Raw genomic sequence first — 16,723 nt, 5'->3', positions numbered from 1 at the left:
CAAAACTCCAGTAGGTAACACCAGTCAGAATGGTCATCATTAATAAGTCTACAAATAACAAATGCTGAGAGGGTGTGGAGAAAGGGGAACAATCCCACACTGTTGGTGGGAATGTAAGTTGGTAAAACTATGGTGGAAAACAGTATGGAGGTTCCTTAGAAAACTAAATATGGAACTACCATATGATCCAGCAAGCCTACCCCTGGGCATATATCTGGAAAAAATTATGACTCAAAAAGATATATGCACCTGTATGTTCAGTACAGTAGCCAAGACATGGAAACAACCTAAATATCCATCAACAGATGAATGAATTAAGAAGATGTGGCATATGATACTATACATAGAAAATCCTAAAAGCGCTACCAGAAAACTGTTAGAGCTCATCAATGGAATTGGCAAAATTGCAGGATACAAAATTAATACACAGAAATCTATTACATGTCTATGTACTAACAAAGATCAGAAAGAGAAATTAGGAAAACAATCCCATTTACCACAGCATCAAGAAGAATAAAATATATAGCAAAAAACCACCTAAAGAGACAAAAGACCTGTGCTCTGAAAACTATAAGATGCTGACAAAAAAAAAAAAAATCAACGATGACACAAATGGATGGAAAGATATACCATGCTCTTGGATTAGAATAATCAGTATTGTCAAAATGACTATACTACCCAAGGCAATCTACAAATGCAATTCCTATTAAATTACCAATGGTATTTTTCACAGAACTAGAACAAAAAAACTTTTTAATTTGTATGGAAACACAAAAGACCCTGAATGGACAAAGTAATCCTGAGAAAGAAAAATGGAGCTGGAGGAATCAGGACCCCTGACTTCGGGTTATACTACAAAGCTACAGTCATCAAAACAGTATGGTGCTGGCACCCAAACAGAAGTATAAATCAACAGAACAGAATAGAAATAACCCCAGAAATAAACCCACACATCTATGGTCAACTAATCTATGACAGAGAGGCAAGAATATACAATGGAGAAAAGACAATCTTCAATCTTCAGTAACTGGTGCTGGTATAACTGGACAGCTACATGCAAAAGAATAAAATTAGAACACTAACACCATGCACAAAAATAAACTCAAAATGGATTAAAACCTAAATGTAAAACCAGATACTATAAAACTCTTAGAGGAAAACATAGGCAGAACACTCTCTAACATAAATCACAGCAATATCTTCTCAGATCCACCTCCTAAAGTAATGGCAATAAAAACAAAAATAAACAAATGGGACCTAATTAAACTTAAAAATTTTTGCACAGCAAAGGAAATTGTAAACAAAATGAAAAGACAACCCACAGAATGGGAGAAAATATTTGCAAATGAAGCAACTGACAGAGGATTAATCTCCAAAATATACAAACACCTCCTACAGCTCAATATTAAAAAAACAAACAACACAATTTAAAAAAATGGGCAGAAGACCTAAGTAGACATTTCTCCTAAGAAGACATACAGATGGCCAAAAAAAAAAGACACATGAAACGATGCTAAATGTCACTATTATCAGAGAAATGCAAATCAAAACTACTAGCAGGTTTGTAGTAGTTTACACCAGCCAGAATGGTCATCATTAAAATGTCCACAAACATTTACACCAGCCAGAATGGTCATCATCAAAATGTCTACAAACAATAAATGTTGGAGAGAGTGTGGAGAAAAAGAAACACTTTTACAATGTTGCTGGGGATGTAAATTGGTGCAACCACTATGGAAAACAGTACAGAGTTTCCACAAAAAAAAAAACTAAAAATAGAACTACCCTGTGATCCAGTAATCCCACTCCTGGGCATCTATCAAAGAAACCACAATTCGAGGAGATACACACACCCCAATGCTCACTGCAGCACTATGAACTGCCAAGATGTGGAAGCAACCTCAACACGCACTGACAAGTGAATGGATTGGTGCATATATACAATGGAATATTAACCATAAAAAAGAATGAAATAAATCCATTTGCAGCAACATGAATGGACCTAGAGATTATCATGCTAAGTGAATTTAGACAGTGAAAAACAAGCATAATATGATATCACTTACATGTGTAATCTAAAAAAAAAAGATACAAATGAACTTTTTTGCAGAACAGAAACAGACTCACAGACTTTGAAAAACATGGTTACCAAAGGCGACAGATGGGGTTTGGGGGATGGACTGTAGGTTTGGGATTGGCATATGCATGCTGAGGTATATGGAATCATTAGCCAGTAGAGACCTGCTGTATAGTACAGAAAAGTCTGCCCAATATTCTGTGATAATCTATGTGATAAAAGAATCTGAAAGAGAATAGATGTGTGTATATGAATAACTAAATCACTTTGTTTTACAGAAGAAATTATCATAACGTAAATCTTCAATAAAAGTTTAAAAAATGAAAAAAAGATGTGGGACATATATACAATGGAATACTACTCATACATAAAAAAGAAAATAATATCATTTGCAGCAACATGGATGCAACTAGAGATTCTCATAACTAACGATATAAGTCAGAAAGAGAAAGACAAATACTACATGATATCACTTATATGTGGAATCTAAAATACGACACAAATGAACCTATCTGCAAAACAGAAACAGACTCACAGACATAGAAAACAGACTTGTGATTGACGAGGGGGTGGGGGGGGTGTGGGATGGACTGGAAGTATGGGGTTAGTAGATGCAAACTATTATATTTAGAATGGGTAAGCAATGAGTTCCTACTGTACAGCACAGGGAACTATATCCAGTCTCTTGAGATAGACCATGATGGAAAATAATATAAGAAAGGGAATGTATATATATGTGACTGGGTCACTTTGCTGTACAGCAGAAATTGGCACAACATTGTAGATCAACTATAATTAAGAATACACACACACACACACACACACACACACACATATATATATGGTACTTAGGAACCCCACAGGATGCTGCTCAGTTTCACTTTCAACATTCCCATGAGGTAGCTTCTTTATATCTATATATCTACAGAAAGATAGATATATATATATATATATAAAGAATATAAAGAATGCATATATATATAAAGATATATATTTTATATACAAATGTGTATATATATGTATATATTTTATATACAAATGTGTGTGTGTGTATATATATATATATATGTATATATATATGTATATATGTATATGTATATATTCCTTGCTACCGCAAGGGAATGTTGAAAGTGAAACCAAGCAGGACCCTGTGGGGCTCCTAGGTACAAATTCTGCGTACCCCATTTCTTATGTGTAGGAAACAGGCTTCATCCAGCCTCCATGACCTTCCCTGAATTTCAAAGGGTAGGTTCAAATGGTTGCTAATCAGGGAAGGGAAGAAATACAGACATAGGGAGGATAAATCAAGAAACAAGAGTAGAGCCTTGGGGCAGGGTCCTGGTTCCTCTTTAAGAAATATATATAATAACATCTTTGAGCTCTTCTGCAGAACCAAGGCCCCCACCCAGGTGGGGGATGGAAACTTTAAGCTAAGCACCAGATTCCTGGAGCACCACTCTGCTACTTGACCACCAAACAGTCATAAGAAAGCCACACACCCTTCAGTCCTCACCCCAAGTTTTGCCTATAAAAATATTTTCCCCAAAACCATCAGGGAGTTTGGAGATTTTGAGCACAAGCCATCCATTCTCCTCGCTGGACCCTACAATAAACTTTTCTTTGCTCCAAACCGAGACATTTCAGTTTATTTGGCTTCACTGTGCATCGGACACATGAACTTTGTTCAATAACAAATGGATTAAAAGAGTTTTAAGTGCTTAGCACAGTACTCAGAAGCTACTGTTATTTCTCCCCATTGTGACCAAGACACCCAGCTATTGATATTAAGGCTGTATCTGTGTGTATATAAACTACATTTAAAGACTAACAGGGCGGGATGGGATTAAGATGGCAGAATAGAAGGACTGAAGCTCAACTTCTCTCCTAAAAACAACAAAATTTACAACCAAATGCTGAGCAAGCTTCAACCAAGTGGACTGGAAACTTTCAAAAAGATATCCTACTCCAGAAGACAAAGAGGAGGCCGCATCAAGAGGTAGGAGGGATGATTACACAATATAAGCAACCCCATACCTCCCAGGTGGGAAGCCCCACAGACTGGAAAGTAACTGGTTCAGAGAGACTCACCTATAGGAGTGAGAGTTCTGAACCCACATCAAAATCCCATGTCTGGGGATCTGGCACTGGGAGAAGAAGCCCCCAGAGCATCTGGCATTGAAGGCCAGTGGAGCTTGTGCGCAGGAGCTCCATGGGACTGGGGGAAACAGAGACCCCATTTTTAAAAGGTGCACACAGACTTTCATGTGCACTGGGTCCAAGGGCAAAGCTAAGTCTCCATTAGAATCTGGGTCACACCTGACTGCAGTTCTTGGAGAACCTCCTGGGAAAACAGGGGTGAATGTGGCTTGTTTGGGGGAAGGACATTGGAAGCAAAGCTCTTGGGAATATTCAGCAGAGTGCCTTTCTCTGGAGGTGGCCATTTGGGGAAAATCTGGCCCTGCCCATCAGTGCTGAGAAGCCCCAGGCCAAATAACAATCCAGGTGGGATCACAGCCCCACCCCTCAGTAAACAGGCTGCCTAAAGACACCCCAGGCACACAGCTGCCTCTAATTTCATCCAGAGACAAAGCCCACCCACCAGAAGGACAGGAATCAGCTCTACCTACCAGTGGGTAGGCACCAGTCCATCCCATCAGGAAGTCTACAGCAAGCCCCTGTACCAACCTCAGCCACAAGGGGGGCAGACACCAGAAATAACAGAGGCTACAACTCTATCATCTGTAAAAAGGCACCACACCAAAAACGTATAAAAATGAAAAGACAGAGAACTATAACTCAGATGAGGGAGAAAGAAAAAAACACAGAAAGTCAGCTAAGTGATCAGGAGATTCTCAGCCTCCAGGAAAAAGACTTTAGACTGTTGATGCTGAAGATGATGCAAGACATTGGAAACAAACTGGAGGCAAAGATGTATAATGTACAGGAAACACTGAGCAAAGAAAGACAACATTTCAAACTTAGGCAAGCAGAGATGCAAAATACAATAACTGAAACAAAAAATTTGTTAGAAGGAGCCAACAGCAGAATACAGGAGGCAGAAGAACAAATAAGTGAGATGGAGGACAGATTAGTAGAAATTACAGATGCAGAACAGAAAAGAGAAAAAAAATTGAAAACAAATGAAGAGAGTCTCAGAGAACTCTGGAACAAAGTTAAATCCACCAACATCCATATTATAGGGGTTCCAGAAAGAGAAGACAGAGAGAAGGGGACAGAAAAAATATTCCAAGAGATAATAGCCAAAAATTTCCCTAACGTGGGAAAGGAACCACTCACTCAAGTCCAGGAAGCACAAGGAGTACCATATAAAATAAACCTAAGGAGGAACACCTCAAGACACATATTAATCAAACTGACCAAAATTGAAGACAAAGAGAAAATATTGAAAGCAGCAAGGGAAAAGAAACAAAGAACATACAAGGGAACCCCAATAAGGTTGTTGGCAGATTTTTCAGCAGAAAATCTGCAGCCCAGAAGGAAGAGGCATGATACACTTAACGTGACGAAAGGAAAAAACCTCCAACCAAGACTACTTTACCCAGCAAGGCTCTCATTCAAATTTGAAGGAGAAATCAAAAGCTTCACAGATAAGCAAAAGCTAAGAGAATTCAGCAACACTAAACCAGCATTACAACAAATACTAAAGGAAATTCTCTAGGCAGAAAAGAAAAGGCAACAACAGGAAACAAAAATACCACAAATGACAAGGCTCACCAGGAAAGGTATATATAAAGATATGAAATCATCCATGCACAATTATGCCACCAAAATCAGAAAGCATGAGAAGAGGAGGATACAAATGCAGGACCATGGAGATGCACTTGCAATTAAGAGACCAACAGCTTAAAATAGTCTTGTATATATATAGACTCTTATATCAAAACTTCAGAATAACTGCACACCAAAACTCTGCAATTGATACACACACAAATAAGAAAAATCAATTCAAATACAACATTAAAGATAGTCATCAAACCACAAGAGGAGAGAACAAGAGAAGGGAAGAAAAAAGAGAACAAAAACAAATCCAAAGCAATTAATAAAATGGCAATAAGAACATACATATCAATAATTACCTTAAATGTTCATGGACTAAATGCCCCAACCAAAAGACACAGACAGGCTGAATGGATACAAAAACAAGACCCATATATATGCTGTCTTCAAGAGACCCACTTCACTTCTAGGGACACATACAAATTGAAAGTGGGAGGATGGAAGAAAACATTCCATGTGAATGGGAATCAAAAGAAAGCTGGAGTAGCAATACCCATATCAGACAAAATAGACTTTAAAATCGAGAATATTTTAAGGGACAGGAAGGACATTACATAATGATCAAAGGGTCAATCCAAGAAGAAGATATAACAATGTTAAATATCAACATACGTTCACCACAATATATAAGGCAACTGCTAACAACCTTAAAAGGACAAATCGACAATAACACAATAATAGTGGGGGACTTTAACACCCCACTTACAGCAATGGACAGATCAACCAGACAGAAAATCAATAAGGACACAGAGGCCCTGAATGATGCATTAAACCAGATGGACTTAATAGATATTTATAGGACATTCCACCCAAAAGCAACAGAATACACAATCTTCTCAAGTGCACATGGAACATTCTCTAAGATGGATCATATCCTGGCCTACAAATCCAACCTCAGTAACTTTAAGAAAATTGAAATCATATCAAGCATCTTTTCCAAACACAACACTATATGACTGGAAATCAACAACAAGAAAAAATCTGCAAAAAACACAAACATGTGGAGACTAAGCAACATGCTACTAAACAACCAATGGATCCCTGAAGAAATCAAAGAAGAAATTTAAAAATACCTAGAAGCAAATGACAACAAAGATATGACACTCCAAAACCTATGGGATGCAGCAAAAGCCATTCTAAGAGGAAAGCTTGTCCTTGTGCAAGCCCACCTCAGGAAACAAGAAAAAGCTCAAATAAACAAGCTAACTTTACATCTAAAGTAGCTCGAGAAAGAAGACCAGACAAGACCTAAAGTTAGTAGAAGGAAAGAAATCATAAAGGTCAGCGCAGAAATCAATGAAATAGAAACAGAGAAAACCATAGAAAAGATCAAGGAAATGAAAAGCTGGTTCTTTGAAAAGATCAACAAAATTGATAAACCCTTAGCCAGAATTATAAAGAAAAAAAGAGAGAGGACTCAAATCAATAAAATTAGAAATAAAAAAGGAGAAGTTACAACAGACATCGCAGAAATACAAAGGATCATAAGAGACTACTATATGCAACTATATGCCAATAAAAGAGAAAACCTAGAAGAAATGGACAAATTCTTAGAAATGTACAATCTTCCAAGACTAAACCAAGATGAAATAGAAAAGATGAATGGACCAAAATCACAAGAACTGAAATTGAAACTGACTAAAAAATTTCCAACAAACAAAAGTCCAGGACCAGATGGCTTCACAGGCGAATTCTATCAAACATTTATTGAAAAGCTAACACCTATCCTGCTGAAACTATTTCAAAAGATTGCAGAGGAAGGGATACTCCCAAACTCATTCTATGAGGCCACCATCACCCTGATACCAAAACCAGACAAAGATTCACAAAAAAAGAAAACTACAGGCCAATTTCACTGATGAACATTGATGCAAAAACCTTCAACAAAATCCTAGCAAACCACATCCAACAATACATTAAAAGGATTATACATCATGATCAAGTGGGATTTATCCCAGGATGCAAGGGTTCTTCAATATCTGCAAAGCCATCAGTGTGATACACCACATTAACAACCTGAAGAATAAAAACCACATGGTCCTCTCAATAGACGCAGAAAAAGCCTTTAACAAAATCCGACACCCATTTCTGATAAAAACCCTTCAGAAAGTGGGCATCCAGGGAACCTACCTCAACATAATAAAGGCCATATATAAAAAACCCACAGTGAACATCATTCTCAATGATGGGAAAGGCTGAAAGAATTCCCGCTGAGATCAGGAACAAGACAAGGATGTCTGCTCACGCCACTACCCTTCAACATAGTTTTGGAAGTCCTAGCCACAGCAATCAGAGAAGTAAAAGAAATAAAAGGAATCCAAATTGGAAAGTAAGAAGTAAAACCATCACTATTTGCAGATGACATGATACTATACCTAGAGAATTCTAAAGAAACTACCAGAAAACTGTTAGAGCTCATCCATGAATTTGGCAAAGTCTCAGGATACAAAATTAATACACAGAAATTGACAGCATTTTTTTTTTTTTTTTTTTTTTTTTTTTTTTTTTTTTTTTTGTTGTTGTATTGCATTTTTGCCATATACACTATGAATGACTTACAGTACAGACAAATGCGGATACCGTTCAACCACACACTCACCACGCATCGAACAGAAAAGAAGAAATTCTAGGAGAAAGCAAAATCCAAAAAAAAAATGAAAGAACAGAAAGAGAAATTAGGGAAGCAATCCTGTTTACCATCGCATCCAAAGAATAAAATGTCTAGGAGTAAACCTATCTAAAGAGACAAAAGACCTGTACTCTGAAAACTATAAGACACTGATGAAAGAAATCAAAGATGACACAAAGAGATGGAAAGATATACCATGCTCGTGGATTGGAAGAGTTAATATTATCAAAATGACTATACTGCCTAAGGCAATCTACAGATTCAATGCAATCCCTATCAAATTACCAAGGATATTTTTCACAGAACTCGAACAAAACATTTCAAAGTTTGTTTGGAAGCACAAAAGACCCAGAATAGTCAAAGACATCCTGAAAAAGAAAAATGGAGCTGGAGAAATCAGGCTCCCGGACTTTAGACTATGCTACAAAGCAACAATCATCAAAACCGTATGGTATTGGCACAAAGACAGAAACATAGATCAGTGGAACAGGACAGAAAGTCCAGAATTAAACCCATGTACCTACAGCCAACTAATCTATGACAAAGAAGGCAAGAATATACAATGGAGAAAGGACAGCTTGTTCAATAAGTGGTGCTGGGAAAACTGGACAGCCACATGGAAAAGAATGAAATTAGAACACTCCCTAACACCATACACAAAAAGAAACTCAAAATGGATTAAAGACCTATATATAACACCAGACACTATAAAACTCTTAGAGGAAAACATAGGCCAAACACTCTCCAACATAAACCACAGCAATATATTCTCAGATCCACCTCTTAGAGTAATGACAATATAAACAAAAATAAACAAAGGAGACCTAATCAAACTTAAAAGTTTCTGCACAGCAAAGGAAACCCTAAACAAAACGAAGAGACAACCCACAGAATGGGAGAAAATCTTTGCAAATGAATTGACTGACAAGGGATTAATCTCCAAAATTTATAACCACCTTCTGCAGCTCCATACCAAAAAAACAAACAACCCCATCAAAAAATGGGCAGAAGTTCTAAACAGACAATTCTCCAAAGAAGACATACAGATGGCTGAGAAACACATGAAATGATGTTCAACATCACTCATTATTAGAGAAATGCAAATCAAAACCACTACGAGTTACCTCCTTACACCAGCCAGAATGGCCATCATCAAAAAGTCTACAAACAATAAGTGCTGGAGAGGGTGTGGAGAAAAAGGAACCCTATCACACTGTTGGTGGGATTGTAAATTGGAGCAACCACTGTGGAAAACAGTATGGAGATTTCCTCAGAAAACTAAAATAGAACTACCATTTGATCCGGCAATCCCATTCCTGGGCATCTACCAGAGAAAACCATGACTCGAAAAGGCACGTTTACTCCAATGTTCATTGCAGCACTTTTTGCAATAGCCAAGACATGGAAACAACCTAAATGTCCATTGCAGAGGACTGGATCAAGAAGATGTGGTACATATACACAATGGAATATTACTCAGCCATTAAAAGGAACGAAATACCAGCATTTTTAGCAACATGAATGGACCTAGAAATTATCATGCTACGTGAAGTCAATCAGACAATGAGACGCCAACATCAAATGATTTCACTGACATGTGGAATCTGAAAAAAGTACCAACTGAACTTCTTTGCAGAACGATACTGACTCACAAACTTTGAAAAGCTTATAGTTTCCAAAGGAGACAGTTCAGGGTGGGGGGATGCACTGGGGTGTGGGATGGAAATCCTATGAAATTGGATTGTGATGATCATTATACAACTATAAATGTAATAAATTCATTGAGCAATAAAAAATAAAAGTAAAATAAATTTAAAAGAAAAAGAAAAACAAAAATAAAGACTAACTGATGTGTGTTGATGATCACATCCATGGCCTGGACCTCACAAACACTTCCCACTTACCTACTGGGCCTTCCACTCACCAATATGTGAAGCAAATGGGTCAAAGTTTGAAAACTGCAATGACTGGAGGATCTTAGTACAATTTCACGGAAAACTTTGGAAAGCATATCACATATAGTGAAGGATACCAATCATATGAGCTGAGGCAGCTCTGAGGCCGCTTGCCACGGACAGGTCGCTGTTCTTATGACCTGGAAGAGACCTTGACTGAGTCACATCACTGAACAGTGCCCTTCTCAGGGCAGCATCTCCCTCACCTGTAACACAGGCATCATCACACCTTCTGCAGAGAGCAGTGAGGGTTAAATTAAACGGCACAGCAGACAGTAAAAGTGTGAGAAATATGAGATAATTCTGACAGCTTCCTCACATTATTTTACCCACAGACATTCAGAGATTTCTGAAACACAAATTCAGATCTACCAATAAATAGACTATATATATCTTCAATACCTAGTAACCAATCCCCGAATGTAACCAGGAAAGCTTTGTTTTATTAATTTTTGTGTTTGAGGATTTTATTTTGTGGGGTTTTTTGTTTACATTTGTTTTGTTTGTTTTTGTTTTCAGGACAGGAAGGGGGACAGGGGGAGAGAGGGAGGAGAGAGAGGAGAGATGAACTATTTATTGAGCTAATAGGCCTTCCCCGAGACAGCTGTAATGACCAGGGAATCAGCAAGACAAATGCCCAGATTCCTTTTCTGCCTCATTCCTCCTGGGTCTTTGTCCCCTGGGAAGAGCTGAGACCTTCAGCCAACTTGAGCTACAAGCCAGGCTCACTTAGGACTATTTATAGTCCTGGGCTGTTGGGCAGATCTCTTCCAAATGGATAATTCCAGCTCTTTCTAATTCCAAACAGCTCTTGACAGCTCTAGGCCATAACCCTGTGTGTTTAAGTGCTTTTACATATCAATATCTTGGGTCTCACTGGATACATAGAGGAAAACAAGGTTAAGTCATCCTGGTTTACTCCATCCAGTAAAATAATCAATAGTAGCCACGCACTGTTCTCCTCTGCATTGTAAGAGAAAGATCTAGCTCCTGAATCACCGATTGCATCTTTTCTATCCCTTGGAAGATAAAATTCAACTGTAACAATGGCTTCACTGTACTTTTAAGCATGTTCTTTTCTCTGCCCCTTGAACAAAGATTCTGAGATCACAGTATGTCTTCTCTCCAGTGTAGACGGCCTTATGAATTATGGATACATCATCCACCGTGAGGCCCATCAGTCACTGATATTGAATAGTTCTGATGAAATACTGCAGCCAACTTTAAGTGTTCTCTAGAGACTCAAACACACTATTGACAAAACAGCTCAAACTGCCAAAGCCAGCCCCTGGTTAGACATTTGTTCTTTTTTTTTTTTTTTTTTTTTTTTTTTTGGTAAGAAAGTATGAGTTTTGTAGGGTAGGTTGGATTGTCACCAAAAATGAAGAAGGAATTGGAGGTTGAAAGCAAATGGGATCCAGAATGGGAGGCCCATAAATCCCATTTCTTGGGGTTCATCTCACACTAGAATGAACTGAAGGGTGGGAGTGGAATTGGCAGTTATCTTCGTTTTTTCCCTTCTGGCTGCATAAAATAAAGATGCATTAATATCCATTTCAGTGGGTAACCAGTCATCCAACTGATAGAAAAATGAATTTCCTTTTTTTTTTTTTTTTTTGGCCACACCCAAGGCACACAGAAGTTTCCAGGCCAGGGATCAAACCCCCACCATAGCAGTGATCCAAACCTCAGCAGTGACATCAGATGCTTAATCTGCTGAGCCACCAGGGAACTCCAAAATGAATTTTTTTTTTTAGGGTTGCATCTGTGGCATATGGAAGTTCTGGGCTAGGGGTCAAATCAGAACTATCAACTGCCAGACTACGCCACCGCCACAGCAACACAGGATCCAAGCTACATCTGTGACCTACACCACAGCTCATGACAACGCCAGATCCCAAACACACTGAGCGAGGCCAGGGATCGAACCCACATCCTCATGGATACTAGTTGGATTCATTTCCACTCTGCCACAATGAGAATTCCCCAAAATGAATTTCTTAGTAGTAAGAAAATGTTGTATTGAAGAACCATTCAAAAGAATGGCCTAGAATCTCCTTGGGCTTTAATCTCTTCTTTGTTATAGTGTAAGATGCTGCCACAATACTGGGCTTCACTATATACTTGCTTATTGTCTCTGTTTTTCCAGAACCTCTACGTAAACTTGAGACCCAGAACATGAGAGCAGAGATTGGCTGAGTCATGGAGCCCTTAGATTTCCTTAATTTTACCCTCATTTTTTTTCCAATTACAAAACTGATATATATACAACGCAGGAAATTTCTAGCTGCTTTTCTTTTTTCTGGCCACACCCATGGCATGTGGAAGTTTCCAGGCCAGGGGTTGAACCTGGGCCATGGCAGTGACAATGCCAGATCCTTAACCTGCTGATCCACCAGGGAACTCCCATATCTAACTGCTTTTATTTATTTTTTTTTCTTAGTTGTCAAACAACCCTTTATTTTCTTTACTTTGTAGTTCTTAACTAGCTGGACAGTTCATCACACCACTGTTGATGTCATGAGGGTGGCAGCCATCAACACAGCAGCCCACAGACTGGGCAGTCCCTGGGATCTCTTTAATGGTTCCGGAGAGTTCTCTAGCCAAAGATCAGTGCCACATCTGTCAGGCAATGTTGACAATCTCATCAAAAGTGATGTTTCTATTGTGCTTAATGATTTTCCTGCTTCATTCTGTCTCTTGGCGGTTCCTTGAGAGCTTTGATGATCAGGGCAGAGGCAAAAGAACCACCTCAATCAAGGCCTGTCTCTTCTAAGTGGTCAGTTTCACTGTAATCCTCAGACTCTTCCAATCGCCATCCCCTTGACTATGTCATTACCAACCTTTTTTTGAAGACAGATCCAGGGGGCCAATCTTGGGGGCCAGGACAGATGTGGCACCGACTTCTCTACAGGTGCACCTCAGGTGTGCGACTTTAATCTTACTGGGGTCTGACTTCTGTGGCATGGTGGAGGTGGCTGGTGTCAGAAGAACCCGAATCTGGGATGACCGAAGAAAGTTGCCCCTTGGCCTCCCCCGAGCCGAAAGAAGAAAAGCTCTAGCTGCTTTTAAAGTTTCACAGTTTCCTTCACATAAGTACTGTGACTTTGTAAGGATGTACCCCCTAATTATTTAGTATTTTGGATGGCTACTTTGAATGTTAAAAAAAAAAAAAAAAAACTGTTGACTTTACTGTATTCTCTCATTTTCTGAAGAACTTTTCATTGGTATTCTTGAATTTTTCCAAGTGGTCAACTTTATAATCTATAAATAATTTTGTCCCTTCTCCAATATTTGACCTCACTTATTGGTCTAATTGCTTTTTATCATTTCCAGACTGATGCTGAACAAAAATGGTTAGCGTTCTGGTGAATGTTTTTTTACTTTAATAAGAATGATAATAGCTAATATTCTGTAAAGGCTTATGACATGTAAGGTGCTGTTTTAAGCAATTACATATTAACCCACTGAAACCAACCAACAGCCCAAAGGTAAGTACTCTTTTATTCCCATTTTACAGGGAGAGAAACTGAGACACAGAGTAACTTGCCCAAGGGCATACTACAAGCAACTAGCAAAACTAAGATTTGAATCCAGGCATTATGACAAGCCGGGTGGTGATGACATAAAATGCCATCAATGAGTAGACACTCTCTTGTCATGAACTGGGGGAAGATATAAGTTGAAGGGGCTGTACTGGCCTCAGCAGTATCTCTAGCATCTCATATGCCAATGCAAGACTAAAGAGACAACCGCCATTGGACTTCCTAATGCCAATGGGGATGATGATTTTCCAGAAGAGCAGAGGCCAGGCAGTAGAACTTGGCCATCAGAGGCCAGGCAATCATTATCATTATAGAGACAAGGTCACAATGGCAGCTGGGGCTGCCATGGTGTCCCTGAGGATGAGCTAGATGGCCAGACGACAAGGGTATTTCTTGTCAGCTACCCCAGTGGAAAGTCATGCTCCTTCAATCAGTTTCCAGAGCCTCTTCTCAGAAGATCTAGAGCCAATCAGTTGAAGGAGTGGCTGGGTCCATTTGTGGAGAACTCTGAAATGCTGCAGCTAATGTCCACGGCAGTGATTCCCAAGGTGACAGAGCCATTCACCTGAGTAATGGTACATCAAAGAAAGAAAAATATCCACATGATTTTGCAAGGGCTATGAGGTTCAGAATGTGGTTTGACACTAATACTTAGGGGCCCGATACCATTAGGCCCCCATGTTATAGAGGGGGCACTGAAGGCTAGGTGATCCGTGGTCTGGGGTCAAGTCTGCCTTAGGGTTCCAGTGTGTTTGTGAACATTCCCTATGGTCATTTCCCTAGTTCTTAGTGCATCATTGGATAAATATTTATTGGTAGATTCTCAGACTGGTGGCCTGACCTCTGGAATAAGAACCCTCTGCTAATTATTAAGCTACTGTCTCTCAACTTCAGCCTACCCCCTTCCTCTGTTCTGTTCTGTGATCCTGGGACTGGGCCTCTGCAAACCACATTTCTGCTCTGCCAGTTGGCTGCCTTGAGCTCTGCCGAGAGGGAATGCCAGCAGGATAAGGAGACTGCTTCTTTTTTGCCTCCTGTTCCTTCAGCATCACCTGAGTCTCATGTCTCACCCTGGCAGTTTGCTGCAGTCACAGCAGTTGATCTAGCATGCAGTTTTTCCAACACCTGCAGGACTAGCCTCACAGTGGCCCTCAGAAACGCCAGCACCAGTCAGCTAGGGTCTCGTCAGGGTTCTGGACCACAGCCCCAGGGGCCGTCCTTTGAGAACAGAGCCATCAGAACAGGCTGAGAAGTGACCCCTTTCACAAGTCTGAGTTTCAGCTCCCATTCCAAGCTTCCAAGTGATGAATTCCAACTTTTCCCTCTGCTCCCCCAGCCAGAACCATGGCAGTTGCTACCTGTAATTTCCAGAATACCGTAGTGTTCTCTCTTGGCCTCTCCAGTTTTTCAATAACTACTTAATGATCCTTTACATTAAGTTCTCTTTGTTAAAATAGCTTGTGTATTATCTGTCTTCTGACTGGACCCTGACTGATACCCTGTAGAGAAAGCAGGTAAAAACCCTGCAACTGCCCTCATCCCCCACTGACAAGACCTCCAGAAGCAAGGCTCCACTATAGGTAGAATGGCACAGATTGGGGCCATCCTCCCAGACCCTCAAAGACTGTAGGAGGCTAGGACAGTCGCCATCATCCCTCTTTACTTCACCGATCTGTGCCCTAGAAAAAGCCAATTGGATCATGTCACTGGTGGTAGGCTACCATAAACTTAACCAAGCACCGACCCCGATCACAGCCGCTGTTCCAGATGCAGTATCTTTATTTACTCTAACAGATCAGCATGGCCTCTAGCACTTGGTGTAAGGCTACTGAATTGGAAAATGTGTTCTTTTCAACCCCCACGAGAAAGGAGGATCGAAAGCAGTTGCTGTCACTTGCAACAGACAGCAACATGCATTCACTGCCAGGCCCTCAGGGCTATGTTAACCTCCCTGCTCTCTGTCACAACAGAATTTAACAGGAGCGTGATCATCTGAGTATCCTGCACAAGGTCTGGGTGTTCCACCGTACCGATGACATCATTTAACCGTGCCCGGGGAGCAGCCAGTGCCAGGCACGTTGGATGCAAAGGTCCGATGCACGTGGATCAGAGAGAAGACAGGCACCTCATACACAACCAAAGGCTGTGCCTTGATCATTAACGTTTTCAGGGGTCCAGTGGTTTGGGACCCCCCCCCACAGGTCACTCCAAGCGGAAGCACATTTGTGTACCTGGCACCCCTTACCATGAAGAAAGAGGCACGCTACTTCGTATAACTTTCCAAATTTTGAAGACTGCATCCTCCCTCACACTTGAATGCTGCTCCAACCCATCTCGTAGTGAGTCAGAAGGCTGTCAGTTTTGAGTGGGTATTATAAACTCTGCTGTGTCCCTCCAAATTCCAGGACTGGCCCCAAATTCTGGTACCTCAGAATGCAACTATATTTGGAGATCGGGCCTTTAAAGACATGATTGGATTAGGGGGAGATCACTAGGGTGGGCCCTAAAGCAATGTGAGTGATGTCTCTGTAAGAAGAGAAAAATCTGGACATACAAGAGACACGAGGGGTACATACACACACAGCGGAAAAGCTATGTGAGGTCACAGCAAGAAGGCCACCATCAGCAAGCCCAGAAGAGACACCAGAAGAAAACAGACCTGCCAATACCTTGAAGACGTCTTGCCTCCAGAACTGTGAGACAATAAGTTTCTATTATT

At 40.1% G+C, this 16,723-nt stretch overlaps 1 long non-coding RNA gene and 1 pseudogene across 1 annotated transcript in view; both read right to left on the bottom strand.

Moving 5' to 3' along the window:
* LOC110257309 overlaps window positions 1-16,723 on the bottom strand; it is a 176,942-nt gene that overhangs the window by 149,087 nt on the left and 11,132 nt on the right. The window lies entirely within an intron of this gene.
* On the bottom strand, window positions 12,941-13,501 carry LOC110257308 (annotated as a pseudogene).

Source organism: Sus scrofa, chromosome 16 (genome assembly GCF_000003025.6).
Source record: "Sus scrofa isolate TJ Tabasco breed Duroc chromosome 16, Sscrofa11.1, whole genome shotgun sequence".
Lineage (NCBI taxonomy): Eukaryota > Metazoa > Chordata > Mammalia > Artiodactyla > Suidae > Sus > Sus scrofa.
Note: the sequence above shows the minus strand (reverse complement) of the source record. Positions and strands in the feature narration are given on the sequence as shown.